At 38.4% G+C, this 10,434-nt stretch overlaps 1 pseudogene; it reads right to left on the reverse strand.

The window, feature by feature from the left end:
* Positions 1 to 2,755: 2,755 nt before the first annotated feature.
* On the reverse strand, positions 2,756 to 3,470 carry LOC138444690 (amidophosphoribosyltransferase pseudogene; annotated as a pseudogene).
* Between the last annotated feature and the right edge of the window lie 6,964 nt (positions 3,471 to 10,434).

Here is a 10,434-nt window from a genome sequence, read left to right on the forward strand (position 1 = left end):
ATAATTATATAATATCTTAAAAATCAAATAAGAATTTAACATTTCTACTTTTTAAATTTGAATATAAAGGAAAGGCAATACATTCATTATTGGTAGGTATACAGAGGTAAAAAGTAATTTTTATTATTTTTGGATGCTACTGAGATACATGTTGTAATAAACTAGAAATATTTTTAGATTTCCCGTTTCTATCATAATTGAACTTAAATGATGATGAATTTTAGAAAATCAGAACATTATATAAGCCCATAACTTTATATCATTTAATCATATACACATTAAATTTTTATGGTGTAAATATTTATGCAGTAAAATAAATTTTCTAGTATTCTGATTATTCTTGAGAGTAACATAAAATATAATAATAGTCTAATATAAAGTATGGATAGTGCACTGCAGATATGGGGCTTAATAGATTTAGCTGAGAAATGAAAGCATTAATAATTGCTAGATTTAAAAATATGCCGATGATCACTTCTGTGTTTAATTCAACATATTATTTTAACTGTAGTAGATTGTTCTTCTCTAAGAAAATTCATTCATTTTTTTCCCCCTAAATATACCCAATGGCCTAGGAAACTGAAAGGAATGTGTAAAATATAGATACAATCATCTATAGATGGCAACCAAAATTCATCAAGAAGATGATGCATAAGATCATTTACTAAATTAACAAACTTTCACAATGGACTAATGCCTGGGCCACAGGTGGGTTTGTGACTTGGGTCTGTCCACGTGTCCCAACTAAAACCATGATAGACCATTCTGGAGCCACCTACCCCAAATACTTGAGTGCTCAGCCAAGATCCCAGAGTCTCTTGCTGACTCCCAAGCTAGCTATGGAGGCATGACTGAGTCAGCCATGACCAGAAAGCATCTAGCTGACCTGAAGTCATACAAGCAATAATAAATCCTAGTGTTTTAAGTGCGTGAGTTCAAGGATGTTTTCTTACCCAGCAAGGACTATTTTACTTGCGTGCTCAGTCACTCAGTTGTGTCTGACTCTTTGTGACCCCATGGACTAAAACCCTGCCAGGCTCTTCTGTCCATGGGATTTTTCAGACAAGAATGCTGGAGTGGGTTGTCATGTCCTCCTTCAGGGGATCTTCCTGACCCAGGGATGGAACTAGAGTCCCCTGCAGCTTCTGCACTGGCAGGCAGATACTTTACCCACCATGCCATCTGGGAAGCCCTAAGGTCTAGTTTAGACTCCAATAAATGAATTAGAGAAGACACAACTTTAAGGCTTTGGAAGAAAGATTGGTGATTTAATATGTGATTACTGGTTAGTGATGTTGAAACTATACAGGGAAGCCAGTCAATCAAGTTAGAAGCACATCTCACATCTTAAACTGTATTAAATTTGAGATGACTCAAAGATGTTGGGAATACAGGGAGTATTCTTTGTAACCATAATCTTACAGTAGTAAAATGAAAAAACAAGTAAATTACACAGTAGTGTAATGGGAAAGGTTATATTTGATTAAGTAATGAAATAAAAAATCTTTTACTCCACACAATTCTCCTTAGGAAAAAAATTATCCTTGTTTTGGAGAATATATTGAAGCACTTTCTCCATTAAGCCTGAACACTAAAAGCAAACAAACTTCTGATAGAAGAATTCTCATTACATTAGTATGCATACCCTGATGGATTTCATAACAAGTGTTAACTGATTATTTCTGGATGATGATATTAAAGGTTTATTTTTATTTACATTTCTCTGCATTTTTAAATTGTTTTCCAAGGGGCATGTTTTGCTTTTTCTTCATCTTACCGTTTCTTTTTTCTGGTGTTATCATTTTCATTATTGTTCAGTTCTAAATGTTTTTTATAGTATATTGTTATTTTCTTTCTAACTCAAACATTATTTAGACATTTGGTTTTTGTTTCTAAAATTTCTGATCTTTCAGGTGGAAAGGACTGGCTTATTGTTAACTTATAATTTTCTAAGAGTGGATCAGAGAATAATCTATATGCCAATAATTATGGGGACTCATTGAGACATTATTAGTAGCCTTGCATGTAGGTGATTTGAAGTATTTTCTCTTTTGAGAAATGATGGTATAGGAAACTACCTATGTCCATGGGACCAAGCTTATAGTTGAGTTTCTCAAATCTTCCTTACTCTTACTATTTTTATCAGTTTTGAGGGTGGTGTGCCAGTACCTCCTGATGATAATTTTAGTATATCAAACTCTCATAGGAATTCTATTAGTGCTGACTGTTTTTAAGTATATTTGTTGTTGTTTAGTCTCTGAGTTGTGTCTGAATATTTTTGTGATCCCATGGACTGTGACCCTCTAGGCTCCTCTGCCCATGGGATTTCCTAGGCAAAAATACTGGAGTGGATTGCCATTTCCTTCTCCAGGGGACATGTTCCTATGGCTAATTGTTATGTAGTTGGCTTTCTTAGAAACTATGCAACAGGTGATTCTCTTTCCTTAACTCTTCAATATCTACTTCCTCATTCTCAGCAGATATTTTTCTTAGAAAACAGGGACAACCTGAAGAGATGCTCCACTATCTTTTCTCCATCAAATCTGCCAAACTACCTCCAATGGTACCCACTTTCCTTCTTGACACCATAAGGGATTGTCCATCTCTCCAAAGCTGAGAGTCAGCTCTCTAGAGGACATAACAAACTTGCCCCTGCAATTGTCTCTCTCCTTCATTGTTAGTTTCTTCCTTTATACCAGGTGACTCCCAGCAACATAGGAACTGCTCTGTTTCTCCTAAATTAAAAGCCGTTCTTTCATCCTAAACTCCCGTTTTTTCCTTTAAACCTCATGTTTGGCTGAATGAATGTTCTTCCTACATACCGGTTTTTACATAACACCTCCATGTATGGAAGCCCACACTTTGTTGCATAACCAAGAGCAGCAGGTATAGCGGATTCTGGGACAGTGCTGACCAAATCTGCATCCACGGGGGCTTCAATGGCCAGCTGCTGACCACAACGATATCTTACTGTGTAAACCATCTGGTCTTCAAATATACTATCTGGGCTTGCAAAATAAACATATTCAAAGATACAGAAAGCCATTGCGTTTCCTTCAGACCTTGGTATAATGTCAAGAGTTTGGACTTTATGTCTGGATATTTCCACAATTTCTCCAGGCAAGACTTCACAGTAATATCTTGCACCGATAGATAAAAAGCTACAAGATTCTGAAGACACCACCCATCCTTCCATTTCTGATGTTTTTTTTTTCTTTATCATTTATATCATAAATAGGAATAAGATGACCAATGCATAGAGGATGATTTCCATAGGGATCTCGGACTGCATAAATCACATGTTTGTGCATTATATGCAGAGAGTATGCTGTGGGTGCTTCCTTCATTAAATTTTTAATCCTTGCTACCCAGTCTGGGGTGTCATCTTGTTCCTGAGGAGGGGTATAAGCCAGTAGCTGGGTGATCATTTCACTATCAGAACTTGTTGACAGACCAACACCATGACGCATCTCACCCATAATCAAGTTACTCAAAGAATCTGGTGCAAAAGAGGTAGATATTCACGTAGCTTCACCACCAATTAGATATCCATGCTTCATGGGAATAAACATACCAACAAAAGAAGAGCTTATTGCCAATAAACCAGAATTTGAGCATATTTCAGATTATCTAGGAGCAAACAGTGTTGTATATCTGTCAGTAGAAGGACTGGTTTCATCTGTACAAAAAGAAATAACACTGAAAAAACAGAGAGTGAAAAAGCAAGACATTATGGTTTAAGAAAATGGGAATGGTCTGGAATGTTTTGAAAACAATGGTCATTGTACAAAGGAAGATATTATGATTCAAGAAAATGGGAATGGTCTGGAATGTTTTGAAAAGAATGATCATTGCACAGCTTGTCTGACTGGAAAATACCCTGTGGAACTGGAATGGTAGCTGCCAGGGGCAGACATCATATTTCAGGACACAAAAGTTGGTGAGGAAGTTGTAGTGGTTATACCTTCATTTACTGTTACTCAGTTGGTACAGTGTGAAATGCCACATGCTTGTAAGTTCTGAGATTTTTTTTTCTGAAAAGGATACTAAATTGCCATGACTTATTCAGTAATCCTAGATAAATACTTTGGTATTATGTAGGAACTTGGGTGATTCTTTCAGTTTTATTCAGTACTGTTATTTTGTAGAGATCATGTGCATTTCAGATCATCAGCAGTAATGTAGCAGATAGGTGAATTTCTGTTTTAGAGAGGATTGCCAGGTATTATACTCTCACAGGTTCTTAGGAAATTTTGTGGAATGTTTAAGAGTTACTGAAATTCATTTATGGAATATTTTCATGGAGAAGGAAATGGCAACCCACTCCAGTGTTCTTGCCTGGAGAATCCCAGGGACGGGGGAGCCTGGTGGGCTGCCGTCCATGGGGTCGCACAGCGTCGGACAAGACTGAAGTGACTTAACTTAGCTTAGCTTAAACTCCCTTTTTTAAACGCTACATTTCTCTTATTAATGCATCAGTTTTCAGATTCTTGAGCTTGGACTGGGATCTAAGACTTAATCAAATGATATGCTGGAGGTCAGTGAAGAAGGCATGAAATGAATGGAGGTAATCGATTGACAATGAGCAATGTCAATATTGGGCTTCCCTGGTGGCTCAGATGGTAAAGTGTCTGCTTATCAATATTGATACTCCTTCGATTTCTCTTAACAAACTCAATTGGAGTTCTACTTGGTCAGGCATCTCAGGAGTCCTTGCACTCCACAATGTAGACAATCCTTGGGGTTCTTCTCATTGAAGAGGATTAGATATCCATAGTTTGATCTCCAAAGAGATAGATGCTTGAAGACTCATTGTTTTCTATTTCAAGGGTTTCTCCTGAGGAAAAGAAGAAAATTAAGCTCGAGACTGAAACTCATCTGGCTCTGGGTGGGGTGGAGTTGAGCTCCATGGAAACTGAGATGCATGACCTCCAGTGTCCTGTTATTCCTTGTGAGAATTATCTTCTTTGAAATGAAATTAGCATGGCAGGGTCCTCCTTTCTCTACCATGTTGTGCTGGGTATCAATGGAGTCTTCCCATGCTTAGCTGCTTGTCCTGGGGCCTGGAGTCTTTTGAGGTCTATTCTATTGGAAAGAGGGAAGGTCTCTAAACCCATGTATGCTTCCATTATTATTTGGTTTTCCAATCTCAGTTATTCTGTACCAATGTCTCTTCCTAAAATACATAAAGGTGGCCCATTTTGCCAACACAATAATTAATTCTCTTTCAAAGACTGCTAGATATGGTTTATGTGAGGGAGGCATATTCTTTCTGCTAATATTGTATAACTTTCTTGTAAAACTGATAAAGCTGACCTTATAATGTAAACACATTGTTTTTTCCTGGCTTGCATTTCATTAGACAGGCTTATTACCTTAATCAATGAAGACCTTATTGCCATGATATAAAATTTCCTCCTAGGATACATGTTTTTTCCAAATAGAAGGGGTTGTATATGTATTTATGGGGCTTGGTGAAGAAGAAGAGTTGGGAAATTTTCAAATTTGTCCCAACAGTAGGAGTAAATCTGTCTATTCCTGAAGTATTTGAGCTATTTTCATAGTCTTATAAAAGTTTTTATCTCATCTGCTTTGAAGACCATATGCATTGCTGGCTTCTCTGTTCTCATTGATGGCAAAGAAATAAAACCATCTACCTGATGGACTTTCCAGGGTTTCTTTAGTGCTCTTAGGGATCTCAGTGAAAGGTAATGATGGGATGTAGTTTTAGAGTCATGCAGAACTGGGTTCAAGATTTAATTTCCCATTAACTGTATGATTTAAATAAAGTTATTTAATCTTTGTCTCTTTTTAATAGAAACAGATAAACCTAGCAGACTCTGGGAGAATTATACCTTATAGGGGTTTTAAAAGGGATTATATACAAAGTATGTAATATGGATGGATAAGTATGTAGTATGGATACAAAGTACCTAGTGTAGTGCTCATCATATAAGTACCATATAAACATATTTCATGTTTCTTTCCTGTATAATCGCAAACACAGCTGCTGGACTCTTATCGGACTTTGGTAAGATCTCATTCAGGAAAACTGACTCTTCTAGCTCTTTCTCTTTTTATAGTCCCCACTGATTTTCATGTCTCTTCTTATAAGGGATTCAGGCAAATGATGTTTTAGAGGAGCTAGACTTTTGCATTGTACACAGAAAGTCTGCAACGTCATTTCAGTTCTTAAGCTGGTACGGGAGGCAATACACTTGACACCCCTGCTAGCACTAGGAGGATCTCCTTAAGACACACGAATGGAACAATCTTTAAGATTCTGCTAAGGGAAGAAGCTGGAAGTTACATTTTCCTCAAGGGGACTCTGCTGTGACATCATTTGCAGAATGCTCTATATCCAAATAATCTCAGAATATTTCCAGGAAATCCAAACTTTCTTTTCTGTCCCTTTGGGCAGGCTGAGTTATCCTAAATCCCATAGGATTAGTAAACCCTTGACAACTTGCAAACCTAGAGAGACACCTGCATGCTGTCCGTACATATTATCAGTGAGTAGCTAGGAGAGCCTCTTCTGCGCAGTTGCTCCCTCTGTCCCAAGGAACCCAGTGGGACCCAGGTCAGCAGAGCCTTGTCTCCCCCAAGGGTAGGCATGGGGTAGACTCTCTTATTTGCTTGCTCTAGATGGGATTGCTTGTTTGCAAACAAGAGATGATTGGTAAAGTGGCTTCACTCCATCTTGGACAAAGAAGGAATTTACAGAGATAAAGAAGATGGTCAGTCTTTTTCCACTCCTGCTTTGGAAGTAGTTACTAGTTCCAGTGGTGGTCCAGATGGGTTTCTCCTGTGGCTCAGTGGTAAAAGATCCATCTGCCAATGAAGGAGATATGGGTTTGATCCTTGGGTTGGGAAGATTCCCTGGAGAAGAAAGTGGCAACTCACTCAATTATTCTTGCTTGGGAAATTCCATGGACAGAAGAGCCTGGCAGGCTACAGTTCGTGGGTTGGCAAAAGAGTCAGACATGACTTAGACTTAGCGACTAAACAACAACAACAACTAGTGATACCTTAATGATAATGTTGAAACCCTCACCACCTTTTTAGAGTAGAGATGTTAGATGCCTTCTAGTTTTAAGAGTTAGTAATCCATCTTTCTGACAATGTCAACAAGTTCTAATCAAAGGAAGTTGCAATTAGTTACGGTGTGCTCACATTTTTCTCTTTGGACCTCCAGCATCTGATAAAATGTTTAATACTTGTTGGAAAAATAAGAATATTTGTACTTTTTAACTATTCTTGATGTATTAATTTACTGTGGCTGTTTTAACAATTCCCATAAACTTGGTGCTTAAAACAACAGGCATTTATTCTTTCTGTTTGGAAGCCAGGAACCTGAAGCCAAGCTGTCAGCAGGGTCATGCTCCTTCCAGAGGCTCTAGGGGAGGACACTTCCTTGTCTCTTCAAGCTTCCAGTGGCCACTGGCGTTCCTTAGCTTGTGGCCACATGACCACAATCTTCCATCTCCATATCAGTTCAGTTCAGTTTAGTTGCTCAGTGTCCAACTCTTTGCGACCCCATGGACTGCAGCACGCCAGGCCTCCCTGTCCATCACCAACTCCTAGAGTTTAGTCAAACTCTTGTCCATTGGGTCGGTGATGCCATCCAACTATCTCATTCTCTGTTGTCCCCTTCTCCTCTGGCCTTCAATCTTTCCCAGCATCAAAGTCTTTTCAAATGAGTCAGCTCTTCATATCAGGTGGCCAAAATATTAGAGTTTCAGCTTCAACATCAGTCCTTCCAGTGAATAGTCAGGACTGATTTCCTTTAGGATGGACTGGCTAATATTTTTCCAGTAGTCATGTATGGATGTTAAAGTTGGACTATAAAGAAAGCTGAGTGCTGAATAATTGCTACTTTTGAACTATGGTGTTGGAGAAGACTCTTGAGAGTCCCTTGGACTGTAAGGAGATCCAACCAGTCCATCTTCATATGGTCTTTGTATTTTTGTGTGTGTGTGTTTGTGTTAATGTATGTGTAATCTCTCTATGCTTTTTCTGCACTTAGGATACAGATAGTCCAGGATAGCTTCTTATGTCAGCATTCTCAGTTTAATTACAACTTCAAAGTCTCCTTTTCCATATGGCACAATTATTGACAGATTCCTGGGTTAGGACCTGATGTCTTTGGAGCCTGTGTTCAGTCCTCAGTATTTGGTAAGTAGCATTGTTAAATATAGCACTTGTTGTTTTTCAGTCACTAAGTCATGTCTGACTTTTTGTGACTCCATGGACTGCAGTACGCTCCAGGCTTCCCTGTCCACTCCTGTTGTTTGCTCAAACTCATGTCCATTGAGTCAGTGATGCTACCCAACCATCTCATCTTCTGTCACCCCCTTCTCCTCCTGCCCTCAATCTCCCAACATTAGAGTCTTTTCCAGTGAGTCAGTTATTTGCATCAGGTGGCCTGAGTATTGGAGCTTCAGCTTCAGCATCTGTCATTCCAATGAATATTCAGAGTTGATTTTCTTTAGGATTGACTGTTTTGATGTCCTTGCTGTCAAGAGTCTTCTCCACCACCACAATTCAAAAGCATCAGTTCTTTGGTGCTCAGCCTTCTTTATGGGCCAACTCTCATATCCATACATGACTACTGGAAAAGCCATAATTTTGACTGTATAGACCTTTGTCAGGAAAGCGATGACTCTGCTTTTCAATATACTGTCTAGGTTTGTCATATACAACATTTAGAATTTCTTTAAAAAGTGGTAGAAATGAAAAAAGGAATAAATACATTTAAAATATGCCTGAAGATAAATAACACAAAGGTGCATGAGACCAGAGGAAAAAGAGATTTACGAATAAGGTTGTGAGGGATGGCAAGGGAGGCAGATGGAAGAGGCGGGAGAAGCCAGGAACTTTGCTTCTGAGAGCATTCACAGCCTTCTCATTGCTAAGGAAACCACTTCACAATTTCCTGCCTCAATTTCAGCTCTGAACAGCTGCTTTACTTATAATTTGGCTTTGCTGAAGGATTTTAATTGTGAGGTGATGAAAAGTCAAAGTGCCAATGTTGGAGAGGAAAGAAAAATTATGATGATGCAAAATAACATAAAAACAAATTATTTAAGATAATTGGTAAATCTGGTGCTTTTTAAAAGGAAGTTAGTGATCTTTTTTTTCTCTCTAAAGGTACCTGAGTGATGGTGGCAAAGTTATTTAAAGTGATTACTTTAAACAGGTGCTTTTCAGTTTTCTATGATGGAAAAAATTAATTAAGCAATAATGCTAATTCATTTTCCTCAGTTAGAAACATCAAGTGGACATTTTGTTTTTTAACCTTCTTTTCCCTCAGTTATGTCTTTGCTAACAGGAGTCAAAATGAATGTACCGCTGAACCTTCTAAGTACCTCTCTGAATGAACAGGAAGAAATCTTCAAAAGTACACGCCTAGCTAGAATTTCACTACTTTTATAGGAATGTAGCTTTATCATGGGCTTCATCTAGGGGGCTTCCTTGGTGGCTCAGCTTATAAATAATCTGCCTGCAATGCGGGAGACCTGGATTTGATCCCTGAGTTGAGAAGATCCCCTGTAGAAGAGACTGGCTAACCACTCTAGTATTCTGGCCTGGAGAATTCCGTGGACTGTGTAGTCCATGGGGTTGCAAAGAGTTGGACAAGACTGAGGGACTTTCACTTTCGTCACATAGAATTCTATAAAAGTAACCTTCTATGTTCTACTTTCTTATTCTCTTTGTTTCATAGGTTTTCAATAGCCAGCTTCCTCCCTTATTGCCTCCAACACTACTGCTGCACGTTTGGCCTCTTCTTTTTGTCTGACTTTGGTGCTAAAAAATCAATTTTTCTCCTTTAAAAATAATTTTTTTTATAAAGTACAAGGTAGCTATAGAAATGAGTGATGACAAACTATTTAAAGATCCTTTTTTGTGTGCATATAATACTAGACAGAAATCTAGAATTACTCTGTCTTTAAAAAAAAATTACTGGAAATTGTTGATTTACCATGTTATGTTAGTTTCAGGTGTACAGCAAAGTGAATCTGTTACAGACATATATAGACAAATTTTTATTGCAAAAAAATTTAAGGAAGGCCTGGAAAAAACTCAAAATGCATTTGGTAAGGGCTGGGCTAGCCTGACTTTTGATAGTTATTTAAGACTAGACTATTCACTCAGTTGTGTCCAACTCTTTGCGACCCCATGGACTGTAGCCCACCAGGCTCCTCCGTCCACGGGATTCTCCAGGCAAGAATACTGGAATTGGTTGCCATTTCCTTCTCCAGGGGATCTTCCCAACCCAGGGATAGAACCCAGGTCTCCCGCATTGCAGGCAGATGCTTTAACCTCTGAGCCACAGATAAATAGTGGGAAAGTACTTGTCATAATATAAAAGGGACTATTTTGCTATGTGTTTAACTCAACAGCTGCCTATTCTTACACAGCTAGTCCATCCAG

Source organism: Ovis canadensis, chromosome 8, assembly GCF_042477335.2.
Source record: "Ovis canadensis isolate MfBH-ARS-UI-01 breed Bighorn chromosome 8, ARS-UI_OviCan_v2, whole genome shotgun sequence".
Lineage (NCBI taxonomy): Eukaryota > Metazoa > Chordata > Mammalia > Artiodactyla > Bovidae > Ovis > Ovis canadensis.